Consider the following 16,480-nt stretch of genomic DNA (forward strand, 5'->3'; position numbering starts at 1 on the left):
AGAGCATTTAATATGGTGCAAATAACAAGGTATCTGCTGTTAAGGTTTGGGCTTGGTTATGATGGAATGCTCTGTCATTTTGTTAGACACCAGAGCATCATTAAAGTTAGGCATGATAGGTGCTTAACGTGTTTTTCCAGTTTTTTCCTTCGTTGTTGAAGGCCACACTTAGGGCTGGCAATTGGTAGGGTAGGGTTTGGTGATGATGGCCTAAAATAGGTTTGAAATTTCTCTCAAAATAGAATTTTTCCGTTGCAAGTACAGGCCAAACCCAATAATTGACCATCAATAAAAGTTTAATTCAAAGATGTCACAATTAACACAAAATAACCGGGATTTTTAATTTCGGGTCATTCTCCCTAGGAATTGTAATGAAGTGCTCAATTATTGGCTATGAGGTAAAGGGGTTTGATGGCAAGAGACAAGAAATGTAAATAGCAAGGAATTAAAGAAATAAACATAATTAAATATTAAAGGAATCAAACTCAAGGCAATTAATCAAGAGAAAGGAATTTTCAAGTGCTAAAAAATCTCTTGGCAAGGGTTGAGAGTCAAGGTTACCTATCCTAGCCATTGACCACAAACATATGATGATTATGAAGTATTAATCCTACTTAGTCAACCCTAACATCGAGAATAAGTCAAATAGGCATAATTGATCTCAATCCATAAGTCCTAGCCCACTCACTAATTAACTTAGTGAAAGACTAGCCTTAATAGAAACCAAATCAACTAACTACTCTAATATATCAATCAAGAATGGACATTAATGACTCATGGTCACCTAAGTCCTCAATTCCAAGCCAAGAGTGGGGAAAAACTTCATTAAAACTAAGCCAAGCATTTTATCAAACACTTGGTGTGCATGAAGATAAAATCATATTAAGTTGCAATAAAAATAAATTCTAAAGCTACCAAATGCAAGAAATTAATAACCAACAATTAAAGAGAGCAATAATAACATGAAAGCATAAATTGCATTAAATGAAATAGAAATTAACAAGGGTTCATCAATATGAAAAGTAACCAAAATGAGAAATTAACAAGATAAACTAAGAAAATTAAGGCAATAGAACAAAGAAAGGTAAAAGAAACTAGATGAAAACAAGAAATAAAAGGAGAAACTAAAGAGAAATTAAACTGATAACCCTAATTTCTAGAGAGAAGATGGAACTTCTCTCTCTAGAAAATGACCTACAACATGATACTAAGCTACCCTAATTGCTCCCCACTTCATTCTTCTACACTTTGGCTTGAAATAGCTTTAGAAATGAGTTGGACTGGGTTTTGGAGGCCTAGAATTTGCCCCCAGCGAATTGCAATTAATGAGCTCACGTGACAAGGGTCACGCGTACGTATGGGTCACGCGTACGTGTGACCTGATGAAATTCACCCTCATGCGTACGCATGGGTCATGCATACGCATCACCATGAGCTCACACTTGTGCATACGCGCGCATCATTGTACGTACGCATGGATGCTGAAACTTCCAAACTCCATTTCTTCATGGTTTCTTCTCTTTTACATGTTCTTTTCTCACTTCTTCAACCCATAATTTCTTTGGAAACCTGAAATCACTTAGCAAATACATCAAGGCATCAAATGGGATTAAAGTGAATAAAATTTAGCAATTATTAGGTCTAAAAAGCATGTTTTACTTTCAAGTACAATTTAGAAAGAAATGGTGAAACTATGCTATTTCAATAGATAAATACAAGAAAAGTTGATGAAATCCACCCAAATAGAGCAAATAAATATCATGAAATGTGGATTCATCATTTGGACTCTACCGTAATCTTACCTGTGGGTTGAAAACTTTTTTAAAATTCAACCATATCCTACCCGTGGGTTGAGTATCTCTTAATCCTAACCCTACCCACACCCTAAAGTTCTCAACCCTACCCTATCCAATCCTATCCGTAGGAAAATAAAAAATTTTTAAGAAAATATAAAATTCAATCATTTCATATTTCATGCAAATCAATAAAATAGAAAATAAAAAACTAAGTTCAAATTTAAATTAAAAACAATAAAATCTTAAAGAAATCCAACATAAAATTACAAATAGCATGATCATCAAGTTTTTAATAAAATTAAAATAACACAAATAATGATAAAATTAAAGTCTTTTCACTCTTCTTCTAACTTCAAGTTCTTACAACATTACTCTTTAAATAACAAACGTACTAAATTAGTAGTTTAAATGATTAGCTTAGTAGTTACTTTGAGTTTTTACAAATAGGAGGTTGTGGTTCAATAACGGCTTCCTTCACTAATATATAATTTTTAAATATATATTATATAATATATTGGGGGTGTGGACAGGATAGGATAGGGTATATCCTTAACCCACACCCGACCTTACCTGCAAGTAAACTCAACCCGTAGCAGGTCGGGTTGGGAATCCGCGGGTAGGGTACATGTTGCCAGCCCTAGCCACACTATCTCTCCTTTACTTCCTCTTTTTCATATTAATTTATTTTTAGTTTTGTATATTTTCCTTGGTTTGTTTAAGAGGTTGGTTTGGTGAAACAGTTGATGGTGAGTAGCGGGACCTAAGTGCACTCATCACAGAGAGGGATGACGTTCATAAATATTGGTAGGTTGGCAGGTGGGACCACTAGCAAGGACACTCCGATGCTAAAATAAGTATCCGTACGAAAAGGTGGCTAATTATGGTAAGAATGTGATACCTTGGAGGAAGGGTAGGTCGTTATCCTTTTATTCCCTATATCCGGGTGGGCCCCTTCGTTTGGGTCCATTCACCTGGAAGCTTCTGCCAGCTGTCTAGGGATCCACGGCTTATGACGGTTAGGGACCCGCCGGGTTGGGAGTCCGCCAAATGGACCTCCGACCCTTATTGGGCTGGGCTAGAACAATGCCCCTAATGCGGCAAGCCGTGAGAATCGCGATTAGCGTATTAACTTGATTCGTGTCTTTTTGTGTAGTTGCTTCCTCTGATCATGACCTTGGTTGCAAAGTGTATGCTTCTAGCACTTTCTTCGTATGCGTGAGTTGCCCCTTGCTGTTGCTTAAGGGGATCACTTTAATTTTCGTGCCAAGAGCATTTAATGTCCTTTATGAGTGATTTGAAAGCGCATAGAAAGGTCCATTATGCCCCTGACCTTTCGCGCTTCCTACCTTATACATCTGAAATCACTCACAAACAACATCAAGGTATCAAATGGAAGGCAAATGAAATAAAATAGGTTAAATTAGGCACAAAAGAGCATGTTTTCATAATCAAGCACAATTTAAGGAGGAAAGCTCAAAAGCATGCACTTTGATGGAATAAGTGTAGGTTTATATGATGAAATCCTCTCGATTCTAACAAAAAATTATCGTAAAATATGGATTCATCCAAAGTCCTCCACCCAAGCGAGGCTCGTGTTCCCACATCTGATTTGTCACTGACGATCGAATTTTCTATCGGTAAAGAATTTCACAAATATGATCGCGTTGTAAGTATAGTTTCTAAACCAACAGAGAATCCTTTCGTACAAAAGTTTTGTTTGTCACAAGTAACAAACCCCTGATAAAATTGTTAACCGAAGTATTTAAATCTCGGGTCGTCTTCTCAAGGAATTGTAGGGAGGTGTTCTTATTATTGGTTATGAAAAGGTATATTTTGGGGTTTTCAAAAGAGTTGAACAAGTAATGTAAAATAACAAGTAGTTAAAATAATAACTAATAAAGCTCTTGGCAAGGTATGAGAACTGGAAGTCCTATCCTAGTTATCCTTATCAATTATGATGAGAATTGGATTTTTCTCCGAGTTTTTTAACCTCTAACTATGAAGGTAAGTTAAGTGGATGAATTGATTTTGATTTCTCAGGTCCTAGTCATTCCTTGGGAAAGGCTAGAGTTATTGGAACTCGAATTAATTCTTGAAGAATTCCAATTTTTAATCAACAATGAGTTTGATTACTCAAGTGTCTCCAATGACTCAACCAAAGCCAAAAGGGAAAAATCTAAATTATTTATATAAATAAAAGAAAGCAATCATAATTCTGAAATACCTCAAAAGCATATTTTTGCCAAAGGCACGCCTTCAGCCACGCTGTCGCGTGACTCTTTGTGAAGTCTCTTTTCTTCCTTGAGGCACATATGACGCGGATGCATCGACGATGCTATCACGTCGAGTGCCATTTTTTTAATAATGTCGTACGCAGAATGCAATGCTAATATGAATGTTATGCATGATTCCAGGTCCAATCAAAACTAAAAAACAAACAAAACAGACTAGAATTAAAACTAAAAAAGGAACGATCATTGGTGCACGAAATTGTGTATGCCAATATTAATGGACTATTCAAACACAGCTTCGTACCACTAACCAGCAAGTGCACTGGGTCGTCCAAGTAATACCTTACGTGAGTAAGGGTCGATCCCACGGAGATTATTGGTTTGAAGCAAGCTATGTTTGTTTTATTATTCTTAGTCAGGATATTAATTAAAATTATCAGTTGAAATTATTAGAAAAATAAAAGAGTGTGAAATAGTTACTTGTTGTGCAGTAATGGAGAATATGTTGGGGTTTTTGGAGATGCTTTGTCCTCTGAATCCCTGCAACATAATGCTTACTCACTTTCATAAATGCAAGGCTCCTTCCATGGCAAGCTGTATGTAGGGAATCACCATTGTCAGTGGCTACCTCCCATCCTCTCAGTGAAAACGGTCCAGGTGCTCTGTCACAGCACGGCTAATCAGCTGTTGGTTCTCGATCATGTTGGAATAGGATCCATTGATCCTTTTGCGTTTGTCATCACGCCCAGTAATCGCGAGTTTGAAGCTCGTCACAGCCATTCAATCCTTGAATCCTACTCGAAATACCACAGACAAGGTTTAGACTTTCCGGATCCTCAAGAGTGGCCGCCATCAGTTCTAGCTTATACCACGAAGATTCTGATTAAGGAAGCTAAGAGATACTCATTCAATCTGATGTAGAACGGAGGTGTTTGTCAGGCACACGTTCATGGATTGAGGAAGGTGATGAGTGTCACGGATCATCACCTTCTCCATAATTAAGCGTAAATGAATATCTTAGATAGGAACACGCATGTTTAAAAGGAGAAACAGAAACAATTGCATTAATTCATCGAGACGCTGCAGCTCCTTACCCCCAACAATGGAGTTTAGAGACTCATGCCGTCAAAGTGTATAAAATTCAGATATGAGAATGTCATGAGGTACAAAATAAGTCTCTAAAAGTTGTTTAAATAGTAAACTAGTAACCTAGGTTTACAGAAAATGAGTAAACTATGATAGATAGCGCAGAAATCCACTTCTGGGGCCCACATGGTGTGTGCTGGGGCTGAGACTTAAGCTTCTCACATGCCTGGGCCGTTTTGGGCATTCAACGCCAGGTTGTAACCTGTTTCTGGCGTTGAACTCCAACTTGTAACTTGTTTCTGGCGCTGGACGCCAGACTGCAACATGGAACTGGCGTTGAACGCCAGTTTACGTCGTCTATCCTTGAGAAAAGTATGGACGATTATATATTGCTGGAAATCCCTGAATGTCTACTTTCCAACGCAATTGAGAACGCGCCATTTGGAGTTTTGTAGCTCCAGAAAATCCACTTTGAGTGCAGGAAGGTCAGAATCCAACAGCATCAGCAGTCCCTTTTTCAGCCTGAATCAGATTTTTACTCAACTCCCTCAATTTCAGCCAGAAAATACCTGAAATCACAGAAAAACAAACAAACTCATAGTAAAGTCCAGAAATGTGATTTTTAATTAAAAACTAATAAAAATATACTAAAAACCAACTAAATCATACTGAAAACTAAGTAAAAACAATGCCAAAAAGCGTATAAATTATCCGCTCATCACAACACCAAACTTAAATTGTTGCTTGTCCCCAAGCAACTAAAAATAAAGTAGGATAAAAAGAAGAGAATATACAATGAATTCCAAAAACATCTGTGAAGATCAGTCTTAATTAGATGAGCGGGGCTATTAGCTTTTTGCTTCTGAACAGTTTTGGCATCTCACTTTATCCTTTGAAGTTCAGAATGATTGGTATCTATAGGAACTCAGAATTCAGATAGTGTTATTGATTCTCCTAGTTCAATATGTTGATTCTTGAACACAGCTACTTTATGAGTCTTGGCCGTGGCCCTAAGCACTCTGTTTTCCAGTATTACCACCGGATACATACATGCCACAGACACATAACTGGGTGAACCTTTTCAGATTATGACTCAGCTTTGCTAAAGTCCCCAATTAGAGGTGTCCAGGGTTCTTAAGCACACTCTGTTTTTTTGCTTTGGACCTTGACTTTAACCGCTCAGTCTCAAGTTTTCACTTGACACCTTCACGCCACAAGCACATGGTTAGGGACAGCTTGGTTTAGCCGCTAAGGCCAGGATTTTATTCCTTTAGGCCCTCCTATCCACTGATGCTCAAAGCCTTGGATCCTTTTTATTACTATTGCCTTTTGGTTTTAAGGGCTATTGGCTTTTTGCTCTTGCCGTTTGGTTTAAAGAGCTTTTGGCTTTTTCTGCTTGCATTTTCTTTTTCTTGCTCTTTTTTTTTCGCATTTTTTTCTGCAAGCTTTGTTCTTCACTGCTTTTTCTTGCTTCAAGAATTATTTTTATGATTTTTCAGATTATCAAATAACATTTCTCCTTTTGCATCATTCTTTCAAGAGCCAACAATTTTAACATTCATAAGCAACAAATTCAAAAGACATATGCATTGTTCAAGCATTCATTCAGAAAATGAAAAGTATTGCCACCACATCAAAATAATTAAACTATTTTAAAATTCGAAATTCATGTACTTCTTTTTCTTTTTCAGAAAAGAATTTTCATTTAAGAAAGGTGATGGATTCATAGGACATTCATATCTTTAAGACATAGACACTTAGATACTAGTGATCATATAGTAAAGACACAAACATAATTAAACATGAAGCATAGTAAACGAAAAACAGGAAAATAAGAACAAGGAGATTAAGGAATGGGTCCACTTTAATGAGGGTGGCGTCTTCCTCTTCTTGAAGGACCAATGGTGCTTTTGAGCTCTTCTATGTCTCTTCCTTGCCTTTGTTGCTCTTTCCTCATAGCTCTTTGATCTGCAGTCAATTCTCTACCACTGAATTATGGAAAAACAAAAGCAATGCTTTTACCACACCAAACTTAAAAGGTTTGCTCGTCCTCGAGCAAAAGAAGAAAGAAGGGGAGAAGATGGAGGAGATGGAAGTGTGTGAATGGGTGGGTTTGGGAGGGGAATGGTTTGAATTTGAATGGTGAGGTAGGTTGGGATCTTGTGGGGTCTACGGATCCAGTGGGGTCAAGGATTTAGCATCCCTGCTCCAATTAGGAGTACAAAATGCCCTTACTGTGCAATCCTGGCGTTTAACGCCAGACTGCTGCCTGTTTCTGGCATTAAACGCCCAAATGTAGCCTGTTTCTGGTGTTTAACGCCAGACTGATGCTTGTTTCTGGCGTTTAAATGCCAGAATGATCTTCCTCCAAGGTGTGCTGTTTTTCATTCTGTTTTGATTTTCCATTTGTTTTTGTGACTTCACATGATCATCAACCTAAAGAAAACATAAAATAGCCATGGAAAATAAATAGATATAATTAAATAAATATTGGGTTGCCTCCCCAACAAGCGCTTCTTTAATGTCAATAGCTTGACAGTGAGCTCTCATGGAGCCTCACAGATAATCAGAGCAAGGTTGGGACCTCCCGACATCAAACTTAGAGTTTGAATGTGGGAGTTCAACACCAAACTTAGAGTTTGGTTGTGGCCTCCCAACACCAAACTTAGAGTTTGACTGTGGGGGCTTTGGTTGACTCTGCAGTGAGAGAAGCTTTTCATGCTTCCTCTCCATGGTTACAGAAGGAGAACCTTGTGTCTTATAGTTTGCAATGTCTGCAAACCATAGAGCTTCCCGAATAGCAAACAATTGCTCATCCGGAAAGGTTTCAGAGATCTCAGTAGGAGGGAGGGATGCTCCTGCTACTGGTTCTATCCGAGACAGGTGATCAGCTACTTGATTCTCTGTTCCTTTTCTGTCTCTTATTTCTATATCAAACTCTTGCAGAAGCAACACCCATCTTATGAGCCTGGGCTTTGAATCCTGCTTTGTGAGTAGATATTTAAGAGCAGCATGGTCAGTGTACACAATCGCTTTTGATCCTACTAAGTAGGATCTAAACTTGTCAATGGCATAAACCACTGCAAGTAATTCTTTTTCTGTGGTTGTGTAATTTTTCTGGGCATCATTTAAAACACTGCTAGCATAAATGAATGCATGCGAAGCTTGTTATGCCTCTGTCTCAATACTGCACCAATGGTATGGTCACTGGCATCACACATTAGTTCAAAGGGTAATGTCCAGTCTGGTGCAAAAATAACTGGTGTTGTGACCAGCTTAGCTTTCAGGGTCTCAAACGACTGCAGACACTTTGTGTCAAACACAAATGGCGTGTCAGCAGCTAGCAGATTGCTCAGCGGTTTTGCAATTTTTGAAAAATCCTTTATAAACCTCCTATAGAATCCTGCATGCCCCAGAAAGCTTCTGATTGCCTTAACATTGGCAGGTGGTGGTAATTTTTCAATTACTTCAACTTTAGCTTGATCCACATCTATTCCCTTGTTTGAAATTTTATGCCCAAGGACAATCCCTTCAGTCACCATAAAGTGACATTTTTCCCAGTTTAAAACTAGGTTGGTCTCTTGGCATCTTTTCAGAACAAGTGCTAAATGGTTAAGGCAGGAGCTGAATGAGTCTCCAAATACTGAAAAGTCATCCATGAAGACTTCCAGAAACTTCTCTACCATATCAGAGAAGATAGAGAGCATGCACCTCTGAAAGATTGCAGGTGCATTGCACAGACCAAAAGGCATCCTTCTGTAGGCGAACACTCCAAAAGGACATGTGAATGCTGTTTTCTCTTGGTCCTGAGGATCTACTGCAATTTGGTTGTAACCTGAATAGCCATCCAAAAAGCAGTAATATTCATGACCTGCTAGTCTCTCTAGCATCTGGTCTATGAATGGTAAAGGAAAATGATCCGTCCTGGTGGCTGTATTGAGCCTTCTGTAGTCAATACACATACGCCACCCTGTAACTGTTCTTGTAGGAACTAGTTCATTCTTTTCATTATGAACCACTGTCATTCCTCCCTTCTTAGGGACAACATGGACATGGCTCACCCAGGGGCTATCAGAAATAGGATAGATAATCCCAGCCTCTAGTAACTTAGTGACCTCTTTCTGCACCACCTCCTTCATCGCGGGATTTAGCCACCTCTGTCGTTGAACCACTGGCTTAGCATCATCCTCCAATAGGATCTTGTGTATGCATCTGGCTGGGCTAACGCCCTTAAGATCACTTATGGACCACCCAAGAGCTATCTTGTGTGTCCTTAGCACCTGAATTAGTGCTTTCTCTTCCTGTGGCCCTAAAGCAGAGCTTATGATTACAGGAAAAGTGTCACTTTCTCCCAGAAATGCATATTTCAGGGATGGTGGTAGTGGTTTGAGCTCGGGTTTAGGAGGTTTCTCCTCTTCCTGAGGAGTTTTCAAAGGTTCTTTTATTTCCTCTGGTTCCTCCAAATCAGGCTGAACATCTTTAAAAATGTCCTCTAGCTCTGATTCGAGACTCTCAGTCATATGGACCTCTTCCACCATGGAGTCAATAATATCAACGCCCAGGCAGTCGTCTGATGTGTCTGGATGTTGTATAGCTTTGACAACATTCAACTTAAACTCATCCTCATTGACTCTCAGGGTTATCTCCCCTTTTTGGACGTCAATGAGGGTTCGTCCAGTTGCTAGGAATGGTCTTCCTAAAATGAGAGTTGCGCTCTTGTGCTCCTCCATTTCCAGCACTACAAAGTCAGTAGGGAAGGCAAATGGCCCAACCTTGACAATCATGTCCTCAATTATGCCTGATGGGTATTTAATGGAGCCATCAGCAAGTTAAAGACAGATCCGGGTTGGTTTGACCTCTTCAGTCAAGCCAAGCTTTCTGATAATGGATGCAGGGATTAGGTTGATGCTTGCCCCAAGATCACATAGAGCTGTCTTGGTGCAGTTACCCTCTAATATGCATGGTATCATAAAGCTCCCGGGATCTTTAAGCTTTTCTGGGAAGCTTTTCAGAATGACTGCACTGCATTCTTCAATGAGGTAAACTTTTTCAGTTTTCCTCCAATCCTTCTTATGACTTAAGATCTCTTTCATGAACTTAGCATAAGAGGATATTTGCTCAAGTGCCTCTGCAAATGGAATCTTTATTTCAAAAGTCCTGAGGTAGTTTGCAAAGCGGGCAAATTGCTTATCCTGTTCCGCTTGGCAGAGTTTTTGAGGATAAGGCATTTTGGCTTTGTATTCCTCAACCTTAGTTGCTGCAGGTTTATTGCCTACAGATGTGGATTGGGAAGCCTTTTTAGAAGGGTTGTTATCAGCACTTGTATGTGCCTGATCCCCCACTGGCATTTGAATACCAGGGGTGGAAGCTGGAGTGGCGTTAGATGCCAGCTCCTTACCTGTTTCTGGCATCTGAACGCCAGAACTGTGCTCCCTTTGGGCGTTCAACGCCAAACCCTTACTCGTTTCTGGCGTTGAACGCCAGGAATGAGCATGGTTTGGGCGTTCAGCGCCATCTCACTCTATCCTTTGAAATTCAGAATGATTGGCTTCTATAGGAACTCAGAATCCAGATAGTGTTATTGATTCTCCTAGTTAAGTATGATGATTCTTGAACACAGCTACTTTATGAGTCTTGGCCGTGGCCCAAAGCACTCTGTCTTCCAGTATTACCACCGGATACATACATGCCACAGACACATAATTGGGTGAACCTTTTCAGATTGTGACTCAGCTTTGCTAGAGTCCCCAATTAGAGGTGTCCAGGGTTCTTAAGCACACTCTTTTTGCCTTGGATCACAACTTTATTATTTTTTTTTTCTTTTTCTTTCTTTTTCCTTTTTTTTCGTTTTTTTTCCGCTTCTTTTTTTTTTGTATTCACTGCTTTTTCTTGCTTCAAGAATCATTTTTATGATTTTTCAGATCCTCAGTAACATGTCTCCTTTTTCATCATTCTTTCAAGAGCCAACATTCATGAACCACAAATTCAAAAGACATATGCACTGTTTAAGCATACATTCAGAAAACAAAAGTATTGCCACCACATCAAAATAATTAATCTGTTATAAAATTCAAAATTCATGCAATTCTTCTCTTTTTCAATTAAGAACATTTTTCATTTAAGAAAGGTGATGGATTCATAGGACATTCATAACTTTAAGGCATAGACACTAAGACACTAATGATCACAAGACACAAACATAGATAAACATAAGCATGATTTTTCGAAAAACAGAAAAAATAAAGAACAAGGAAATTAAAGAACGGGTCCACCTTAGTGATGGCGTCTTGTTCTTCCTCTTGAAGATCTTATGGAGTGCTTGAGCTCCTCAATGTCTCTTCCTTGCCTTTGTTGCTTCTCTCTCATGATTCTTTGATCTTCTCTAATTTCATGGAGGAGAATGGAATGTTCTTGGTGCTCCACCCTTAGTTGTCCCATGTTGGAACTCAATTCTCCTAGGGAGGTGTTGATTTGCTCCCAATAGTTTTGAGGAGGAAAGTGCATCCCTTGAGGTATCTCAGGGATTTCATGATGAAGAGTTTCCTCATGCTCATGTCCATGAGTGGGATCTCTTGTTTGCTCCATCCTTTTCTTAGTGGTATCCATGAGGACTTGGTCCAACCTTTGATCAAAGTTGACCCTTTTTTGAGTTTGAAAGGGACCTCGGGGATCACCTTCTTCTTGGCCATAACTTCATAGAAGTGGTCTTGATGCACCCTTGAGATGAATCTCTCCATCTCCCATGACTCGAAGGTGGACGCCTTTGCCTTCCCTTTCCTCTTTCTAGAGGTTTCTCCGGCCTTGGATGCCATAAATGGTTATGGAAAAACAAAAAGCAATGCTTTTACCACACCAAACTTAAAAGGTTTGCTTGTCCTCGAGCAAAAGAAGAAAGAAGAGAGTAGAAGAAGAAGGAATAGAGGAGATGGAGATGGCTTATGGTTCGGCCAAAGGGGAGAAGTAGTGTTTAGGTTGTGTGAAAATGAAGGAGTGAAGATGGGTTTATATAGGGTTGGAGAGAGGGGTAGGGTTTGGTTATGGGAGGGTGGGTTTGGGAGGAAAAGTGGTTTAAATTTGAATGGTGAGGTAGGTGAGGTTTTATGAAGGATGAATGTGAGTGGTGAAGAGAAAGATGGGATTTGATAGGTGAGGGGTTTTTTTGGGGAAGAGTGGTTGAGGTGATTGGTGAATGGGTGAAGAAGAGAGAGTGGTGGGGTAGGTGGGGATCCTGTGGGATCCACAGATCGTGAGGTGTCAAGGAAAAGTCATCCCTGCACCAAGTGGCAAGCAAAAATGCTCTCTGTGCCAATTCTGGCGTTAAACGCCGGGCTGGTGCCCATTTCTGGCGTTTAACGCCAGCTTCTTACCCTTTCTTGGCATTTAACGCCAGTTTGGTGCCCCTTTCTGGCGTTAAACGCCCAGAATGGTGCCAGACTGGGCATTGAACGCCCATTTGCTACCCTTACTGGCATTTAAACGCCAGCAAGGTCTTCCTCCAGGGTGTGCTGTTTTTCTTTCTGTTTTTCATTCTGTTTTTGCTTTTTTCAATTGATTTTGTGACTTCTCATGATCATCAACCTACAGAAAACATAAAATAACAAAGAAAAATAGATTAAATATAACATTGGGTTGCCTCCCAACAAGCGCTTCTTTAATGTCAGTAGCTTGACAGAGGGCTCTCAATGAGCCTCACAGATACTCAGAGAAATGTTGGAACCTTCCAACACCAAACTTAGAGTTTGAATGTGGGGGTTCAACACCAAACTTAGAAGTTGGTTGTGGCCTCCCAACACCAAACTTAGAGTTTGACTGTGGGGGCTCTGTTTGACTCTGTTTTGAGAGAAGCTCTTCATGCTTCCTCTCCATGGTGATAGAGGGATATCCTTGAGCCTTAAACACAAAGGATTCTTCATTCACTTGAATGATCAATTCTCCTCTGTCCACATCAATCACAGCCTTTGTTGTGGCTAGGAAGGGTCTGCCAAGGATGATGGATTCATCCATGCTCTTCCCAGTCTCTAGGACTATGAAATCAGCAGGGATGTAATGGTCTTCAACCTTTACCAGAACATCCTCTACAAGTCCATAAGCTTGTTTCTTTGAATTGTCTGCCATCTCTAGTGAGATTCTTGCAGCTTGTACCTCAAAGATCCCCAGCTTCTCCATTACAGAGAGAGGCATGAGGTTTACACTTGACCCTAAGTCACACAGAGCCTTCTTAAAGGTCATGGTGCCTATGGTACAAGGTATTGAAAACTTCCCAGGGTCTTGTCTCTTTTGAGGTAATCTCTGCCTAGACAAGTCATCCAGTTCTTTGGTGAGCAAAGGAGGTTCGTTCTCCCAAGTCTCATTACCAAATAACTTGTCATTTAGCTTTATGATTGCTCCAAGGTATTTAACAACTTGCTCTTCAGTGACATAATCATCCTCTTCAGAGGAAAAATACTCATCAGAGCTCATGAATGGCAGAAGTAAATCCATTGGAATCTCTATGGTCTCAGTGTGAGCCTCAGATTCCCATGGTTCCTCGTTAGGGAACTTATTGGAGGCCAGTGGACGTCTATTGAGGTCTTTCTCAGTGGCGTTCACTGCCTCTCCCTCCTCTCCAAGTTCGGCCATGTTGATGGCCTTGTACTCTCCTTTTGGATTCTCTTCTGTATTGCTTGGAAGAGTACTAGGAGGAAGTTCAGTAATTTTCTTGCTCATCTGTCCCACTTGTGCCTCCAAGTTTCTAATGGAGGACCTTGTTTTAGTCATGAAACTTTGAGTGGTTTTGATTAGATCAGAGACCATGGTTGCTAAGTCAGAGTGGCTCTGCTTAGAATTCTCTGTCTGTTGCTGAGAAGATGATGGAAAAGGCTTGCCATTGCTAAACCTGTTTCTTCCACCATTATTGTTGTTGAAACCTTGTTGAGGTCTCTGTTGATCTTTCCATGAGAGATTTGGATGATTTCTCCATGAAGAATTATAGGTGTTTCCATAGGGTTCTCCCATGTAATTCACCTCTTCCATTGAAGGGTTCTCAGGATCATAAGCTTCTTCTTTAGATGAAGCATCCTTAGTACTGCTTGGTGCATTTTGCATTCCATACAGACTTTGAGAAATCAAATTGACTTGCTGAGTCAATATTTTGTTCTGAGCCAGTATGGCATTCAGAGTATCAATCTTAAAAACTCCTTTCTTCTGATTTGTCCCATTGTTCACAGGATTCCTTTCAGAAGTGTACATGAATTGGTTATTTGCAACCATTTCAATTAGTTCTTGAGCTTCTGCAGGCGTCTTCTTCAGATGAAGAGATCCTCCAGCAGAGCTATCCAAAGTCATCTTGGACAGTTCAGACAGACCATCATAGAAAATACCTATGATGCTCCATTCAGAAAGCATATCAGAGGGACACTTTCTGATCAATTATTTGTATCTTTCCCAAGCTTCATAGAGGGATTCACCTTCCTTCTGTCTGAAGGTTTGGACTTCCACTCTAAGTTTACTCAATTTTTGTGGTGGAAAGAACTTTGCCAAGAAGGCATTAACTAGCTTTTCCCAAGAGTTCAGGCTTTCTTTAGGTTGTGAGTCCAACCATATCCTAGCTCTGTCTCTTACAGCAAAAGGGAATAGCATAAGTCTGTAGACCTCAGGGTCAACCCCATTAGTCTTGACAGTGTCACAGATTTACAAGAATTCAGCTAAAAACTGATGAGGATCTTCCAATGGAAGTCCATGGAACTTGCAATTCTGTTGCATTAGAGAAACTAATTGAGGCTTAAGCTCAAAGTTGTTTGCTCCAATGGCAGGGATAGAGATGCTTCTCCCATAGAAGTCGGGAGTAGGTGCAGTAAAGTCACCCAGCACCTTCCTTGCATTGTTGGCATTGTTGTTGTTTTCGGCTGCCATGGGTTCTTCTTTGAAGATTTCTGTTAGGTCCTCTACAGAGAGTTGTGCCTTAGCTTCTCTTAGCTTTCGCTTCAAGGTCCTTTCAGGTTTAGGATCAGCCTCAACAAGAATGCTTTTGTCTTTGCTCCTGCTCATATGAAAGAGAAGAGAACAAGAAAATATGGAATCCTCTATGTTACAGTATAGAGATTCCTTGAGGTGTCAGAGGAAAAGAAAAATAGAAGGAAAAAGTAGAGAATTCGAGCTTATCAAGAAAGATGGAGTTCGAATTGTGCATTAAGGAATAGTGTTAGTCCATAAATAGAAGGATGTGAGAAGAAGGGAAGAAATTATCGAAAATTAAGTAAAAGATTTTAAAAACATTTTGAAAAATACAAATTGATTTTCGAAAACTAAGATTAAAAAAAAATCAAGTGATTTTTGAAAAAGATTTTGAAATCAGAAATAAAAAAGATATGATTGAAAACTATTTTGAAAAAGATGTGATTAAAAAGATATGATTGAAAAGTTATGGTTTTAAAAAGATGTGATTGAGAAGATATGATTTGAAAAACAATTTAAAAAGATTTGATTTTAAAAATTAATGACTTGGCTAACAAGAAAAGATATGATTCAAACATTAAACTTTTTTCAACAGAAAAGGCAACATACTTGAAATGTTGAATCAAATCATTAATTGATAGCAAGTATTTTTGAAAATGGAAAGAAATTGATTTTGAAAAAGATTTTATTGAAAAGATTTGATTTGAAAAAGATTTGATTTTGAAAACTTGAAAAAAATTTGAATTGAAAACAGAATCTTCCCTCTTGTGCCATCCTGGCGTTAAACGCCCAAAATGGTGCACATTCTGGCGTTTAACGCCCAAAACACTACCCTTTTGGGCGTTAAACGCCAGTTTTCCTTCTTCACTGGGTGTTTTGAACGCCCAGCTTTTTCTGTGTAATTTCTCTGCTGTATGTTCTGAATCTTCAATTCTCTGTATTATTGACTTGAAAAGACACAAATTAAAAATATTTTTGGATTTTTAATAATGAGGAATAATCAAAATGCAACTAAAATCAAATAACAATGCATGCAAGACATCAAACTTAGCAGTTTGTATACTACTGACACTAACAAAATGAGAATGCATATGAGAAACAACAAAACACTCAAGTCAAGAGAATTTAAAGATCAGAGCAATGAAATCATCAAGAACAACTTGAAGATTAATGAAGACACATGAATGAATGCAAGAAGAACAGAAACATGCAATTGACACCAGACTTAAAATGAGACTCTAGACTCAACAAGAAACATACAATAGTTTTGGTTTTTATGATTTTATAATTTTTTTGGTTTTTTTGAAAATTAAGTGGAAAAGAAAATAAATGTATCAAAATTCTTAATGAGAATTCCAGGAATCATGCAATGTTAGTCTAAAGCTTTAGTCTAAAGAAATTAGACATGGCTAGCCAAGCTTCAGCAGGACATTA

General features: G+C 39.1%; 1 non-coding gene across 1 annotated transcript; it reads left to right on the plus strand.

The window, feature by feature from the left end:
* The first annotated feature begins 14,491 nt into the window (after window positions 1-14,491).
* LOC130943045 (small nucleolar RNA R71) lies at window positions 14,492-14,599 on the plus strand. The gene has a single exon (XR_009071582.1). It is a non-coding gene; the product is annotated as a small nucleolar RNA R71 (small nucleolar RNA).
* The last annotated feature ends 1,881 nt before the right edge of the window (window positions 14,600-16,480 follow it).

The sequence above is a fragment of the Arachis stenosperma genome, chromosome 7, assembly GCF_014773155.1.
Source record: "Arachis stenosperma cultivar V10309 chromosome 7, arast.V10309.gnm1.PFL2, whole genome shotgun sequence".
NCBI lineage: Eukaryota > Viridiplantae > Streptophyta > Magnoliopsida > Fabales > Fabaceae > Arachis > Arachis stenosperma.